Source organism: Mauremys mutica, unplaced genomic scaffold (genome assembly GCF_020497125.1).
Source record: "Mauremys mutica isolate MM-2020 ecotype Southern unplaced genomic scaffold, ASM2049712v1 001448F_np12_obj, whole genome shotgun sequence".
In the NCBI taxonomy this organism is placed as follows: domain Eukaryota; kingdom Metazoa; phylum Chordata; order Testudines; family Geoemydidae; genus Mauremys; species Mauremys mutica.
The window spans coordinates 10,367-27,320 of NW_025423205.1; the positions used below are offsets into that span (position 1 = coordinate 10,367).

Consider the following 16,954-nt stretch of genomic DNA (forward strand, 5'->3'; position numbering starts at 1 on the left):
CCACTGCACTGCCCCGCAGGCTCCAGGGCTGGAGCAGCCTCCATGCTGCGCTCCCGGCCATGGCCATGGCCCGTGTGCAAACCTGGGAGGGAGGAGGATGCCGCCTGCTTGGGGAAGAGGCAGGGCCAGGCAGGGATTTGGGGAGGGATCCAATGGGGCAGTGAGGGGGTGGGGCTGGGGGCAGGGCCAGGGCGGGGATTTGGGGAGGGATCCAATGGGGGAAGGAGGGGGCAGAGTCGGGGGGACGAGTGTCCCTCCGGGCTCTGCCTGTGTGCCGGGGCAGAGGGCAAAACTGTTTGTTTGTCCAGTGTCCCGACCAAACATCGGTCGGGACGCAGGACAAACAAGCAAATATCGGGACAGTCCTGATAAAATCGGGACGTCTGGTCACCCTATGTCAGGCTTCAAGTTGAGAATCATTTCCCCTTCCCGCTCTGTGGGAGGGGAGACTTTTAAACGCGCTCTCTGTGCGACTGCACATGGCTAAGCAAAGAGAACAAACCCCCAATCCCCCCTGTGCTTTCGGGTCCAGGTTTGTGGTGGGAATTCTGTAGCTCAGATGATTTCACACCTGGGCATTGTGATTCTTTACCAGTTTCTCTGGCATTGGGGCAATTTTGTGCTCACAGCTGTGATGGCTGAGTGGTTAAGGGGTTGGAGTTGAAATCCATTAGGGTTCCCCTGTGCAGGTTCAAATCCTGCTCACAGCAAGGCCTGTGTTTTAGCCAGTCTCTCACCCAGCCAATACCTCTGTACAACCCCCTGAGACACTCTCAATTCTCTCCCCACCCCAAGTCAATCCTGTTCTGCTCCTTTCATAGAGATCCCTGGGACACCCCCTCACACTGGGTCCCTGAGGGGTCAGGCAAACTCTCAGCACCTGAAGCCTCTGCCACTCACCTGGTGCCCCATATATCAGCCATAGCCCTGGATCTGCTCCTCTCTCTAGAGTGCGAAAGGAGCTGAGTCAGCGACTCCATGGGAGCTACGGGGCTGCAGAACCAACAGAGAAAAAATAGGTGCTCAGCACCCACTGGCAGCCAGATCTCCCCGCCCCCTTCAACTACAGGCCTTGCTGACAAGCTCCTCCTCTTCCCCTTCAGCACCTCCCACTTGCCAGTGATCAGCTGTTCAGTGGGGTGCAGGATGGAGGGAGAGGAGCAGAGACAGGAAGACGTGGGAGAGGGAGAGGAATGGGGTGAGATGGGACAGGGGTGGAGGCTTGGGGGAAGGGGTGGAGTGGGGGCAGGGCCTGGGCAGGAAAGGGGGGATTTGTCCCAGACCCCGGATCCCTCTAGGGCCGGCCCTGAAGGGAAGCACCGACTATGATAGTGACAATACAACTGACCAGCCTTGCGGGAGAGGCTGAGGGAGATCCGCACTCACCAGGTCTCTTCTCTCCCCCACGGTGAGCCAGACACTGCTCTCTCCTGGCTCTCACTCTAGCAGCTGGACGCCAAGGAGCCATTTCCCCACAGGAAGTGCATTGAGTGCCCCTGTGGTGCTGGGGGGCTGGCGCTGCTGCTGCCTGTGGGGCTGGCAGGGGGGTTGATGTCTGCACAGACTCTCAGCTGCCAGGCCGGAGGGGGCACTTGGGACCTTACCAGACTGGCTCAGTGAAGACGGGGGGTTGACAGAGCAATACAGACGCTCTCCAGAGCACGGAGCAGCAGCCGCCCATGCAGCCAGGCAATGAGCATTTCCCACAGCCTGGAGCCGAGGGGGAGGCGGTAGCTGCTGTTCCAGCTCCTGGGGGACAGGCCCTGTCAGCCAACAGCCACTTCTTACACCCCACAGCTAAGTGCGTCGGGTTCCTCCGGTGGGGGTGTGGAGCAGCCGTTCGTTTTCCTGTCCTTTTTGTGTGCAACTGCTGACAAAAACATCCCAGACAGAGAAGCAGCAGGCCAAGCTACTATCGTACAGCTGCCAAAGTAGTTCAGTTGGGAGAGTGTTAGCATGAAGATTTAAAAGTCCCTGGTTCAATCCTGGGCTTTGGCAGGTCTTTTCATCCTCTTTGTGCAGGAGGTGGCTTGTTCTCTGGGAGCACAGGCATGGAGCCAGGTCTGGTCTCACTTTGAGGCTGTCTTTACTTAAAATACTGCTGTAGCACTGTGGAGTAGACAGTGAGGGGAGGGGTTTTCCATAGCTGCATTGGCAGAACAATCTTTCCTTTTATTTAGCACTGTCTAACCATGGCTTAGGTCAGCTTAATTATACTGGTTCTGGGGGTTTTCACACCCTGTAAGACGTTCTTCTTAGAGGGTTTATTCCATCACCCTCCCATTCCCTGGTCCTTCTCATGTGACCAGAGAGCAGCAATGCACGAAGCTCAAAGGTGCAAACAATTAGATGTTTATTGTAAACTTCCAGCAAGCAATGATTCCAATTTCCTTCCTCAGCATCCCCCTTCCCAGCTCTGACACCACGGAGGCTTGCCTGTGTCCCTGTTCCCATTCCCTGTTCCTATTAACCTCCTTAGCAAAACATAATTCCAATTGCCCTACCCCCATTCCCATTCCCATTCCCCCCCTTACTTCCTGATTGACTGCAGACTATATAGTAAAACTGGAGTTCTGCTTAGCTATACCTTAACCAAGCATTTTACTGAAATTTAACTAACCAACCCTAACATAGTGTAGCATGTTTATCTAACCAATTATACCCCACCACCTTAATTAGTTTACACCCAACAAATTAATTGTACAGCAGACAGAAACAGTCACAGAACCAGACAGAGATTATACAGACAAGCAATAGGAAAGTGTGGACTACAGTGATAGAACCACACAGAAATGAGGATTTCACACCCCAGCTATTGACCTGTGATTTGTTCCCAGACAGGATGCTATCATGGTAAAGGTTGTGGGTGCTGGTTGCTTAATTGTCTGGCCCACAGAGCAGGATTTTGAGGTTCACCATTACTCTCTGAGAATGCCAGCAACCATCTTTTGTTCACTTAAAATGTGAGCAGGGACATTACAACACCACAGAACTCATGGAGCTCCAGGAAACGTGTAACTTTAGGTCCGGATGAGTGTCTAAAAATCAGCTGTGCTGTAGAAGGTCTCTAGGAGTTGAAAGAGATGTGCTGTCTCGACCACCCTAAAGAGTTTATCAACTATTAATGAAATCTAGGGTTCATAAGTCATATTCTTTGTAGTATCAGGATGGTGGACTGGTCTAAAGTGCTAGTTATAAGACTCTTTTTTTTCCAATCCCTTGTGTGTTCTGGTCTCTGCATAGAGATGTGGTTTCACATCCCACTCCTGACATTACCATTAATTCTATCCGGAGAAAATGGCCTCACTTCAATCTCCTGTGCAACAATAGAACCCCATTTGCTTAGCTTTTCTATTCCAGTAGTTGTGAGAGAAGCTCCAGACAGGGGGAAACAGGGCTTGTTCTCTCAACCGATCAATTTTTTGTCTTCCTTCATTCCAAGCCATTTTCTCAGATACGTCCGTATTTCCCACACTTTTATGAAACTTTAGGGTCATCATTTAATTGCCACACAACTGTACTTATGAAGTGAAGTGAAACACAATATATTTTGGATATTCTTGCAGAAGAATTTTGCTTTCTGACCTGGAACTGAACAGGGGCTGCCTGAGGGGGACAATGCTACTCCCTTTTCTTGGCTCATCCAAAAAACATACGTTCGTGGTGCCCTTTGTTTCCCTGTTCTTCAAACACCTGTCGGGGTGGCCTAGGGATACTTGGCCCTGACTCTCGGGGTCCTTCCCTGCCCTACCTTTCTATAGGATTCTATTGTGTGGGTTTGTGCTGTGTCGTTGTTCCACGCTGAGCTGTTTTGCACAGTGTCACTTTGCACTCTGACGCATTGTTTCGTGCTGTATTGTTTTTGCTCTGCCTTGTGTTGAGTCGGTTTGAGCTGAGCTCTTTTGCAGTGCGTCATTTTGCTCCATGGGGCGTTCATTTGCATGGTGCTGAATCGTCGGGCTTTGCACTCCTACGTATTGTCACTTTGTGCTGTGGAATGTCAGTTCACGCTGAATTGTTAGATGTTAGATTGGGGTGTTTCCACTTTTGTTGTTGTTTATATTATATTGCGATGGCATCGAATTACAGAGCTGTACGGCTGCAAGGGCCCTGGAGAGGTCATGAAATCCAGCCCTCTCTGCTGAGGCAGGGCCAAGCAGAGACGATGCGTCAGGGCCATGTGGGGTCAATTGCTCACAGCAGCCGGCCCAGGCAGAGAGCAGAAGGAGGGAACCAGAGCCAGAGCAGGTTGTCTATGGGACCAAGTATATGCAGAGTATCCTTGACAGAGGTTTGTTCAACCTGTTCTTAAAAACCTCTGAGGACAGAGACTCCACAGACACCCTTGGGAGCCTATACCAGAGCTTAACTACACTCAGAGTTAGAAAGCTGTTACCAACATCTAACGTGAATCTCCCTGGCTGCAGATTAAGCCCATTACTTCTTGTCCTACCGTCAGTGGACGTGGAGAACAATGGATCATCGTCCTATTTATAAAGACCAAACTTTTCTCTCTGCAATCATCTGTTAAATGGTTATTATCCGCTCTTCTTGCCTGGGGTAGAATGGAAGAGGAGAAATTCCTCTCTTAACGGAGGGTGCAAATGTCAGTTTGGTCTCTCTTCATGTTTTACTGAAGCTCAGAGAGAGGAGGAAACATGACCTGCCGAAGAGCATGGAGAGTTTGTTTCATTTTGTTCTGTCACTATTAGCAGAAGAGTGACACCTAAGGGCTGTTGCTACCACCCACCATGGGGCTTGGATTTATGATGGTGGGATTAAGAGCATCATGCTCTACCAACTGAGCTAGCTAGATTTAAAGTCAGTCAACTGCCCAGTCGCAGTGTAGAAGGAGCCTGAGAGTGTTTATTTGTGAGCTGAGGTTCCCTGTCTGACATTTGCCTTCTTTCCTGGTTCATTATGTCTCCAGCGAGCAAACCAGAGCTGTCACAAGGCTGGTTAGATGCTGCTTTCTAGACCAGAGAGCTGGGGTTGATTTAGCATGCTGCCGCCATCAGCTGGTCAGAGTAACCAGGGTGGGAGGGTGGAATTTAGGAATCTCCCACCAAGGGGAGGTGCTGTTGGACTCATCTAGTGGGGGAGAGTCTGAGTTCCCCACATGCCACACACACATTTTCACAGGGAGTCAGGCCCCCTAGGGAAAAACTCAAAAGAAGCCCAGGCCCAGGAGTGTCAGAGAAGGGAATCACTGTTTGCCTTAAGAGGTGGGTGAGGGAAACCTGCAGGTCCTTAGATCCCTCCAGGGCCTGACAGAACCATTTGTGGGGAAGGTCTGTGGAAGCTGAGGAGGACAAGGAGATGGGAAAAGGGCTTGCAGCTGTTGTACAATCCCCATGTTCCCAGCAGAAGGGTCCGGGGGGCTCAGCACTCAGAACGCAGAAGATGGCAAAGCTCAGAGCCCTGTTACACAGAGTCAGAATGTAATCAGCTCACACCCAGGGGGAGCAACACCCTTCCCTTGGTCTCTGTGCCAGAGCTCCTATCAGCTCAGTGTCCTTCCTGCAAGAGTCGGCTGCTGAGAGGGTTGCGATGGGGTAAATGAAGGCAGAGGAGGATTGTTCCTCATGGGGTTTTTTTGTATTGCTCTGTGATCCTGCTGGAGGAAGCATCATTTGAGTTTGTTTCAGTGACTTGGGTTGGTCTCAGGTTATGACCCTGAGCACAGGGGTTCTCTGCTCTTAGCCCCTCAGGGAGTGGACAGTGGAACAGTTTCAGAAAGTGGCTAGAAAATAGCCTAAGAAAGTGTAGTATAAGTGAGAAGAAAAGCCATATCATCATCTCCCTGGTGGTCTAGGGGTTAGGTTTTGGCACTCTCACTGCCAAGGCCTGGGTTCAATTCCCAGTCAGGGAAAAGTGACTTTAAACCAGAAAAGCTTCAATTATTCTTCATTTGCAATGTAAACAAATCCATGGTATTTTCCTGATTCCCCCATCTTCCCAGCGTCTTCATGGCAGGGCTGGCTCCAGGCACCAGCGCAGCAAGCAGGTCCCTGGGCTGGTCAATGGAAAGGGGGAGGCTTCAGCGACAATTCGGCCCTCTCAGTCCCTCTCAAAAGTGGCAGTGGTGGAGCTGCCATTGATTGCAGCTTTTTTATTTTTTTTTTCCGCTTGGGGTGCCAAAAACACTGGAACTGGCCCTGCTCCATGAAAGACAATTTGTTAAATCCCAGATGAGTGGTGTTCTATCAGTTCTCAGCCTGAGTCCTTAGGTCTTAATCCTGAGGATATTGTCCCATCATGGGGCCATTTCTGGCCTCTCTTTCATACAGAAGCACAATTTTCCTTGCACAGACACAGGAACAGCAAGATCTTTCTCTGTCCCTTGTGCAAAGCAGGGGGCCAAATTCCATGGAAACAATGGACAAGCAGGGGGCCCTGGGCACATCCAGCCCTGGCTGTGAGATGTTCCCTCCCCTCTTTCTTTATGCCCCTGTTGTTATTTCATGGATTGTCTGGGATGGGGGAAAAGCTGAGTTCACTGCAGGGAGGGGGAAAGAACCGTGAAAGTCTCAGGACCCAACTCCTGCTACCAGGATCACCGAGGTGCTGGGAATCTGCATGGGAAAGGGACTGTGTGAATTGTCAAGGTGGGGAATGAATAACAATCTACAACTAGATCCACCTCATTAATCACTGACACAGGTTAATCCTGCGGCCAATAGAAGGGAAACTGGGAGAAATTCTTTGCTGCTCAGCCATGGAAACAGTGACCCAATTGCACCGCAGTGAATGTGCTGGGGAAAGCTGGACTTCACAGGCAGGTGGAAAAAGCAGATCCTAGAAACACCTGGAGCTCCCCACAGCACTTCTGCCACCAAGGTCAGGTGTTGAGTGACTCACAGTGCCCCTCCCCTCCCATTACCTTCCAGCAGGGGGTGGCAGCACCCCCCACCCAATGCAGGGGAGAGGCCTGAGTGTATCTCTGCACCCTGAGCCCAGGGCACCCACTCTCTCTGCCCCACACATAGAATCTGGCCCTGCTGCAAAGTGACCCTAAGAACCAGCAATCTCCAGGACAGCAGGTTTGGCCCTCAGAGCAGGGAATGTGTCCCCCATGCTGCTCTTAGGCCACTGGGTGCTCTGGAAACAAGAGGGCTCTGAGTGTAACCCAGGGGTCGGCAACCTTTCAGAAGTGCTGTGCCGAGTCTTCATTTATTCACTCTAATTCAAGGTTCCGCATGCCAGTAATACATTTTAATGTTTTTAGAAGGTCTCTTTCTATAAGTCTATAATATATAACCCCTATTGTTGTATGTAAAGTAAATAAGGTTTTTTAAAATGTTTAAGAAGCTTCATTTAAAATTAAATTAAAATGCAGAGCCCCCAAGACTGGTGGCCAGGACCTGGGCATTGTGAGTGCCACTGAAAATCAGCTCGTGTGCCACCTTCGGCACACGTGCCATAGGTTGCCTACCCCTGGTATAACCCATAGCAAGCAAAGACTATCTGGGGATGTAGCTCAGTGGTAGAGCACATGCTTTGCATGTATGAGGCCCTGGGTTCAATCCCCAGCATCTCTAGGTTCTTTTCACCCTGCTGCTTTGCTCATGCCCAGAGGGGATGTGGCCCAGCAATCTCCCTGCAGGAGTTTTAATCCTGCTCAGTGAGGGGCAAGTGCCAATTGCATGGAAGGTCTGGGGGGGTTTCTGCTCCTAAGTCACCTCAGTACATGTAAGATTCCCACCTGCTGTGCTGCTTGGGACAAGGGTAGATGGGAAGGGAGAATCCTCCAGCACGGGAGGGAAAGGTCCCATCTGCACAGACTGAGAGGCCAGGAAACAGAGGGGCAGTCAGTGCTCAGAGAGGAGAGAGGTCAGTGATTTACACCCACCAGGGGGCACTGTCTTTTTGAGGCGAGTGCAGCTTGCTTGGGATGGTGCTGACGATGGACAGAAAAAAGGCTGGAGTCAATGACTGATGAGACCACAGAAGGGGAAGGGGAATGGCAGCCCCACAGAAGGTCCTGGGTGCTCAGATGCCCCAGTTATTGCACCCTGGCCTGTCACAGAGAGAGAAAAGACCCAGCGGGACCCAGCCCCCTACAGTGATCCCATGGCCAAGAACCTGGCTGGGAGTGGGGTGAAAGCTTCCTCTGGGCAAATGGGAGCTGAAATCCCTCAGTGTCCTGGAATTTAAGCAATGGAAGCTTCAAACCCTGCACGGGTGTGGACTGAGGTGCATCAGCAGAAGGTTGGGCTGGACGGGGGCGGCAGGTTTGTATAATTTTTGGTGGTGCCCAGAATGGGACCAAGTCCTGCCCCACCCCACCCCCACCCCCACTCAGGACCAGCTTTAGGCCAATTCTCCTGATTCCCCTGAATTGGTCCCCACGCCTGAGAGGGCCCCGTGCCCAAGCCCCGGTACCGTTTACCAGTAAGAGCCGGTTCGCCGCACTGGGGTGGCCCGGCTTCCTCAGGGGGCAATTTAAAGGGCCTGGGGCTCCCAGCAGGGGCTGGGGTAGGGCTGGGGTAGGGCTGCGGGGCGCTGGGGGCTATTTAAAAACTCCAGGGTTCCCATTGCTTCTACCGCCCCGGCCCTTTAAATAGCCCCCAGAGCCCCCCCCGCTTCCCCAGGGCTCCCTCAGCTATTTACAGGGCCAGGGCGGTGGAAGCAGGTGAGCCCCGGGCCATTTAAATAGCCCCCAAGCCCCAGGCTGCTGCTGCTACCCCGGTGCTGTCGGAGGGAGGAGGGGGCACTTACTGTACAGGGTGGGCTGTACCCTCTGTACCTGCACCCCCTGCCCTGCCTGCACCAGCCCCTGCCTCCAGCCAGCCCCACACCCCCTGCCTGCAGCCAGCCCATCTCCAGCCAGCCCCGCACCCCCTGCCCTGCCTCCAGCCAGCCCCTGTCTCCAGCCAGCCCTGCACCTCCTGCAGCCAGCCCTGCACCCCGTGCCCTGTCTCCAGCCAACCCCTGTCGTACCCCCTGCGGCCCTGCCTGAAGCTAGCCAGCTCCCCACACCCCCCTGCCCGCACCAGCCCTACACCACCGGCCCTGCAACTCCTGCCCTGCCTGCAGCCAGCCCCACACCTCCTGCAGCCAGCCCCGCACCTCCTGCCCTGTCTCCAGCCAACCCCTGCTGCACCCCCCTGCCTGAAGCCAGCCAGTCCCGCACTCCTCTGTCTCCAGCCCTGCCAACCCCTGCTGCATGCCCCTGCGGTCCTGCCTGAAGCCTGCCAGCCCCACACACCCCATCTCCAGCCAGCCCCGCACCCCTTGCCCTGCCTGCAGCCAGACCCTACCTCCAGTCAGCCCCTGCCCTGCCTCCAACCAGCCCCATGTCCACTGGTGCCTGCAGTTCCCAGGGCAGTAACCCTGCACACTGCTTCAATGAGGGGGGGGCAGGGAGCAGCTGGGACCCACACATGTGCACACCGTAGGGTGACCAGACAGCAAGTGTGAAAAATCGGGACGGGGGTGGGGGTTATTAGGATCCTATATAAGAAAAAGTCCCAAAAATTGGGACTGTCCCTATAAAATCAGGACATCTGGTCACACTAGCACAGCCCCAGGGAGTGGCAGGGACCCACACATGTAAAACGGAATTCGTTTCTAGTTCAGGCCCATCTTTTTAAAAAAGAACTTTAGGTAGGGTTAACATACACCCGTATTTTCCTGGACATGTCAGGCTTTTTGGTTCTTAAATCACTGTCTGGGAGGAATTTTTAAAATTTAAAAATTTAAAAATTCCTCCTGGGAAAATACGGATGCATGGTAACGCTATTGGTACAAAAAATACATACTGTGGCACATCCCTTAAATCAGAACTTTTTATAGGGAACCGGTTCCTAAGGAATGAAAGCCTTTTTATATATATACATATATATATCTATATAAATTTTTAGTTATCCCTGCCGGGGCCCGGCTGAAAATGACTCCCCAGAGTTCGAGAACTGTCCCTGTTCTCATTGGACAGATGGGGAGACGCCTGAAGTACAAAGAAGGGAAGTGACCTTCCCAAGGGCCTACACAGCAAGGTGGTGGCAGAGCCAGAAAGAGAAGCCAACAGTCCTGACTCCTGTTCTAATGGACAAAAAAAACCCAGAGAAAGGGATAGAGCCCAGGAATCGAGTTGGTGGGGAAATTTCATTGAAACCATTTCTGTCAGAAAATCCCCTTCAGACTAAACCAGTTTGTTTCTCGAAATCAAAACAAGTGGGATGAAAGTTCTTTGCACAAATATTTTGTTGCAAAACAAAAGCATCTCCTGTTTGTCACAGTGTGTTAAATTGTCTCCTCTCACACAAAGAGGAGACACTTAGATCTCAAACATTAGATAAGATGCTTCAGTCTGAGCTAAGTAATTGCTGCTCTTAACAATTTCAAAATAAAAAAATACAAATCAAATAGACTATTTCAGCTATTCTATTAAGTCATAATCTGCTCGGAGTAAATGTGATAGGACACCTCATATTATGCACTACTCCTAGTGACACTCTCCAATGGATCCCCACCCACCGTGAGGTAGGTAGGAGCGGATCATTATTATCAGCCAGCCAGTGGCAGAGTTGGGAATAGGACCCAAGAGCCCTGATTTTCAAACTGACCATCGGATCTTGAATTTCAGACACTGAATGACCTGAATAAAGTGTTCTCAGATGAGCTCCAGACCAACAACAGTGCACAATAAATATTCAGCAAGTATTTGAGGAGAACTGCAATGTTAGATAGAATCATGAACTGCTCAGAGACAATTAATGCAGAGAAGCAGCAAAATCCATCAAACATATGACTGGTTATGACTTATTTCCTTGGGCTTAAAAGAGAACAACAAGGACCTGAGTCTCCTCCCTGTCAATAACCCCCTGCTCAGCCAATCAGGGTAGAGACTGAGGACGGGAGGCTGAGGGTTCTCGCCCAAAGGATGGCCCAGGTCACTGGTGGGGAACACTGCCTGAGCACTATTTCAGCCCCACACTTTCAGGTGGACCTCCCACAGTGGGAGCTGCAGAGCATTCCCCTGAGACAGATACGCACACCCCTCCTGGTGTTGGGAGGGGAACAGGAGAAAGGACAAAAGAAGCAAGAGACAAAGAGAAAGGAGGGAAGGATGGATGGAGGAAAAGGTGAAACCAAAAGGACAAACCCTAATGACGCCAGTGATTCTAAGGGACAAAATCCCAGGTGCGCAATAAAATTCTGCCTCCTTAAGCTCGTGTTTTCCATGCCTAGAATTCAACGGTCACCAGATGGATCAGACTGAACAGGTTTCAAACCTCGAGGAGGCTCTTACCTTCTAAACAGGGATGGCTGTTTTCTAGTAAAATCAGGAAAAGGGAAGGAGAAAACTCGAAAGAGGTTCCTTCTGGCACTCACGTACGTGAACCGAATACTCTCTCAGTCCTCAAAGAGAGACCTGGAGAAGGAGACTTGCTGAAGCAAAGCCACAGGGGTCTCTGAGGTTTCCCTGGCCCCTCGCCCCTGTCCTGCCTGGCTGATGTCAGCATCTCTCTGTGAGGTCACCACCTCCCCACCACCTTTGACCAATAGTCTGAGGTCCTGCAAAAAGCCTTTGTGATGTCACTGGCACACCCCTCCCTAGCTGTGCCAATGTCCTGCCCCTGGCCAGGCACTTTGGAGGTTTGAGCTACTCCCTGTGGATCACCCCACTCAAGGAGCGTTCGTTCTAGGAAGGAAGCCGGCTTGATAGGAAAACATCAGATGCTGCTCCCAATGCTATACTCAGTTTTTCAGAAATTAGTCGACTTTATGGCCAGAAGAGACCACTAGAGCATCTAATCTGACCCCCTGCATATCACAGGCCTCCTGTATGACACCAGAGCTACTTTTGGGGCAAACACATTCCAGAAAAGCATCTAGTCTCCATTAGATGACATCAGGAGATGGTGAATCCATCACTTTCCTTGGTAGCTTGTTCCTGTGGTGACTCATCCTCGCTGTTGAATATTTGTGTCTTATTTCTAATATGAATTTGTCTCTTTTCACCTTCCAGCCACTGGGTCTTGTTATGCCTTTCTCTCGTCGATTAAAAAGCCCTTTAATGCCCAATCTTTTGTCTCCATTCAGGCCCTTCAACACTTCAATGAAGTCACATTTCATCTTCTTTTGATAAGCTAAACAGGTTGAGCTCGTTCAATAGCTCCCTAGAAGGCATTTTTCTCCAGCCCTCAGAACACTTCATGGCTCTTTGGTCATCAGACTCCTGAACTGCAACTGGATGTGGTTCTTGTTCTTCTGCACAACATAGCTCCTGGAGAAGAGGGATCTGCAAATGTACATTCGTGTGATACCTTTGTTTAACTGATGAAAACATAAACTAGACACTTAGAGGATTGGAACTGATTTCAGCTGATGGACAGCTTTGCTAGGTTTTTATGCATTTGGACAGCAAAATGTTGAGTGTTTACATTGATATCAAGGACTCCTGTATAGAGGAGCCCCTGAACATAATGGAGAATGGAAATGAAAATGTTTTCCTTTTTTTAAATAAAAGAAAGAAGGTTATAAGAGAACACTGGGGTTTGAACTAAGGACTACTTGAACTGCAGTCAAGCACTCTAACACTGAGCAATATCCCCATGACACTAAGAGTATGGAATTGTGATGTCTAGGACTTTGAAGGACAAACCCTGATTCATTGAGGTCCTTTGCCTTTCCCAGACCACAGGTGGTTTTAAAAATGGGGTTTGATTAAACTTCTTAAATGTGGCAAACACCACAGCTTGCGCACCCACCGATATAGCTTCTCCCACTGACATAGCTGCCACCTCTTGGGAAGTGGATTAACTACACCCACAGGAAAACTCTCTCCCCTCAGCATAGAGCAGTGGTTCTCAAGCTGTGAGTCAGGACCCCAAAGTGGGATGTGACCCTGTTTTAATGGGGTTGCCAGGGCTGCCATTAGACTTGTTGGGGCCTGGGGCTGAAACCAAAAGTCTGAGCCCCACCACCCAGGGCTGAATCCCTCAAGCTCTGGTTTTGCCCTCTCCCAACTGCGACAGGGCTCAGGCTTTGTCTCCTCTGCCTGTGATCAGTGTAGAGGTGCTTCTTTCTAGGGTCACGTAGAAACCCTTTGGTTTTTTTTGGTAGAAAGGGGTTGCAGTGAAAGGAAGTTTGAGAAACCCTGGCATAGAGCCTCTGAATATGTCTAGACTTGGCTCTCTGTGGCAGATCAGACACTGAAAGTGCAGCCATGGAGACACCACACACCAGCCTTGCCCAGCAGGCAAGAATCAAACCTCCACAGAAAGACGCCTGTTGTTTTCTAACCCATCTCCCTAAGCCCTCAGCCACCACCACTTAACAAAGAGGCTTTTCTACACTATGGTTCTGGTCTCACTGAAGGGTCATTTCCAATTGTTTGCTCAGACCAGCATTAGGGAAAATGGTGCCCTGGGCAAAGCTTGTACTTTGGCATTTCCCCATTGCCCCTGGACGATCCCCACTCCCCCTTTACCGCTAGCTCCTGCACTCCCAACCCTTGCTCCTCCTTCACCCCTAACTCCTGCCCCCTCCTGTGCCCCCTTTGCCCTTAACTTCCTGGGCCACCAGCCATTGCCCCTCTCCTGCAGCCCCTTCACATGGCTCCAGTGCTGGGGGCCCCGCACTTGTTCTCCCTTTCCCTGGGCTTTGGCATCACTAGCCCCTGCTTAGCGAGTAGGGTTCAGTGGTCCCCAAAAAGTGGGGCATGACTCTTAGGGGGACACAGAGGAACATTCATGGAGTCAATGAAATCAATTGAGCTTCTTCAGTCTCTCGCTGGAGACATTTCCCTTGTTTTTAAAGGCAAAAATCCTGATCTTACCAATGGGAGCTTCTGCTTCAATGTTCAGTTTGGGGAGGGATTTGGCTGCGCTCAGAGATCTGCCCGCGGGTTACAATCTGCGATCCGAAGGGCCAAACGCAAACAGCGTTTAGATGGGACCGTTAGTGCTGCCCCCGTGTGGCCAAAGGTTAGAACTGACCAGCAGAGTTTACAGCTGGAGCCTGGGACGCTCCTGAGCAAACTGGGCACGAAGCCTCTCGCGTGGGACCCTCGCTGTGCAGCAGGAGGCGGAGGGAAGCTGATTGTCAGGGCTCAGGGCAGCTCCCTGCCAGGCTGAGCCGGTGTCTGTGCTAAGCTCGGCATCAATCAGGTGATTCTGGGCAGTTTGGGGTCCCCGGGCTCCCAAAGGAGGGTGAAGCAGGTCACCCCTGGAGCAGGTTAAAGCTGCAGGGTGACAGTGGGGTTGCTGCCCCTGTGAACAGCTGCTGTAGCACCGCCTGGGCAGGACAGGGAGAGTCAGTTATTACCCCCCGCCCAGCCTGTATCGGGGGATGGGAGCACTCACACCCTGGGGACCCACCCACCAGAGATCTACTGGGGGGGAGAGTGGCACCCACACACCCAGGATTTTGTAGGGGGGGACAAGGGCATCCACACTCTGGGATCCTCTGCAGAGGGACGGACACCAACACATCCAGGATTCTGTATGGGGGGCAGAGGTACCCGGACACCTGGGCGGGGGAAGGGGGCACCGAAACATCCGGGATCTTACCTGGGAGGACAGCGGTGCCTGCAGCTCGACATGAGATTGGGGTTGGGGGAGAAGGAGCATTTCCCAGTTCCAGGCTGTCCCCGTCTGGCCAAGGCACAGAGCTCACAAGCAGATTTTAAAGCTCCAGCTGCCAGGTTGTGAAACAAGCCGGGCTCCGTGGCTGGTGCCTGTGATCCCAGCTCCTGGGGAGGCTGAGGCTGGCGGATCGCTTGAGCTCAGGAGTTCTGGGCTGCAGGGGGCTGTGCCGATCGGGTGTCCACACTAAATTCAGCATCAATATGGTGATCCCAGGGAAGCTTGGGGTCCACAGGTTGCCTAAGAAGTGGTGAACTGGCCCAGGTTGGAAACAGAGCAGGTCAAAACTCCTGTGCCGGTCAGTAGTTGGATCACGCCTGTGAATAGCCCCTGCGGCATAGCCTGGGCAAGACAGTGAGACATGTCTCTTTTTATACAGACACCCCCCCGCAGAGCCTGGAGGGGGAGATGGGAGCACCCACACGCTGGGGATTCTGAATTGGGGGGAGAGACACACCCAAGCAACACAGATCTTGAAAAGAGGAACAGCAACACCCACAGAGACTGGATGGGGGCAGCGGAACATGGGAGCTAGTTCATGGGGTGGGGGACACACCCATATGCTCCATTGCACCATTCTTAATGAGAAGAACGGGGGCATCCGCACAACACGGATCCTTAACGTGCGGGGGGACACCCACACACTCCACTGTTAACCCGGAGGGACAGGGGCACCAGACACCCCCAGTAGCATGGAGAACACCCACATCCACTGGATCCCTCATGGGAGGTAAGACAGAGGGGATTGTAATGGGGCCCAGCGCACCCACGCACCAGGGATTGTTAAGGGTTGAAGGACCAGGGACACCCACACACACCTTGGAGGAACGCAAACCCTCCACAGAAGGACCTGGTCTGTTCCATGATGGCAGCCCAGCCTGGGTGAGTGAAAGTCTCTTTTTATACAGCCACGCCCCAGAGATCCTGACTAGGGGGAGAGAGACACCCACCCACCCGAGATCCTTAATGGTCTAGGGTGCACCCACACACCAGGGATTCTTATGGGTGGAAGGAATGGAGACAGCCAGACACACTGAGATCACTTCCTCCAAGGAGCCTGGGCCAGACAGGGAGACACAGTCCCCCTTTACAGATCTGCCAGACAACCTTCCTCCCACTCCCTCCACACAATGTTCTTATTTGGAGGTGAAGCCAGGGAAACCACACGGAGGATTCTTATCTGGGGAACTGGGGGGACCCACTTACCACCAGAGATTCTTAAGGGCAGGAGGAACAGGGACTCCCACCTCTGCGGCATGGGGGTGGGTCACCTGCTGGGATCATCTGGGCATATTTCACCTCGTCAGTTCCCTGCCATTGCCTTGGGGGCCCCTTGTTCTCTGCCTCTGGCACCCAGTTTAGCCTCCTTCCTGAGGGCTGAAACGCTTTGATCTATCTAAGGTCTGTGGGATCAATACGTGTCATTGTGTAATTCTGTGTTATTCGGGGGTCAGACTAGCTGAGCTAATGGCCCCTTCTGCCCTTAAACGCCATGAAAACATTTCCCTGGTTTCTCCTTGCGCCTGACAGACACCATGGGGAACGGTTCGGTTCCGATTCAGAGATCTGCCTGCGGGGTGTGAACCTGCCACGAGGAGCGGGAAACGCAACCAGCACCGGGAGGTGTTGGCTGAGCTCCAGGCTGCCCCCGTGTGGCCAAAGCTTAGAACTGAGCAGCGGAGTTTAAAGCTGGCGCTGGGAGGGACCTCAACACGCGGGGCACGAAGGCTCCTGCGTGTAACGCTTGTTGGGTGGGCAGCTGAGCGTAGCTGATTGCCAGAGTTCAGGGCTGCACCCCGGGGTGCTGAGCAGGTGTCTGTGCTCAGGTTGGCATCACTATGATGGTATCTGGGAAGTTTGGGGCCACCAGTTCCCCCTAGGGAGAGGGGAGCCAGCCCAGGAAAGGAGGCTTTCAAAACTCTGGTACCAATTGGCAGTGGGACTGCCCCTGTGAAGAGCCGCTGCAGCCCCGCCAGGGAGAGCCGGTCTCTCTTGATGCAGCCCCACCCCACCATTCCTCACGACGAGGGTTGTGCTCAAAGTTCTGTGCCCCGTGTTTTTACCTCCATGTGAAGCGCACAGTGCAAATAACCCTCAGCACATCAGCTCAGTTCCAGGCTCCACTTCCACCCGCTCAGGCAAGATGGTGCAGAGGAGCCCCTGGGTGGCTGTGGGCCTGGGGAGGATGGCTTTTGATTTTTCGGCCGTTCTGCTACGGGCAGCAAGGCCAAACGTCAGATGGCCGACTCTCCCGTCCACCACGCTCATCAGGAGCCCTTAGTCGACAGGCTCGGAGAATGCGGGCATCGCCCCCCACTACCTCTCGCATGCAAAGCGAGCGCTCTGCCGCTTGAGCTAAT

General features: G+C 52.4%; 3 non-coding genes across 3 annotated transcripts; all 3 read left to right on the plus strand.

The window, feature by feature from the left end:
• Window positions 1-628: 628 nt before the first annotated feature.
• On the plus strand, window positions 629-710 carry TRNAS-UGA. Its single transcript has one exon. It is a non-coding gene; the product is annotated as a tRNA-Ser (tRNA).
• Window positions 711-5,800: 5,090 nt separating this feature from the next.
• On the plus strand, window positions 5,801-5,872 carry TRNAE-CUC. The gene has a single exon. It is a non-coding gene; the product is annotated as a tRNA-Glu (tRNA).
• A 1,597-nt stretch (window positions 5,873-7,469) lies between these two features.
• On the plus strand, window positions 7,470-7,541 carry TRNAA-UGC. The gene has a single exon. It is a non-coding gene; the product is annotated as a tRNA-Ala (tRNA).
• Window positions 7,542-16,954: the final 9,413 nt, after the last annotated feature.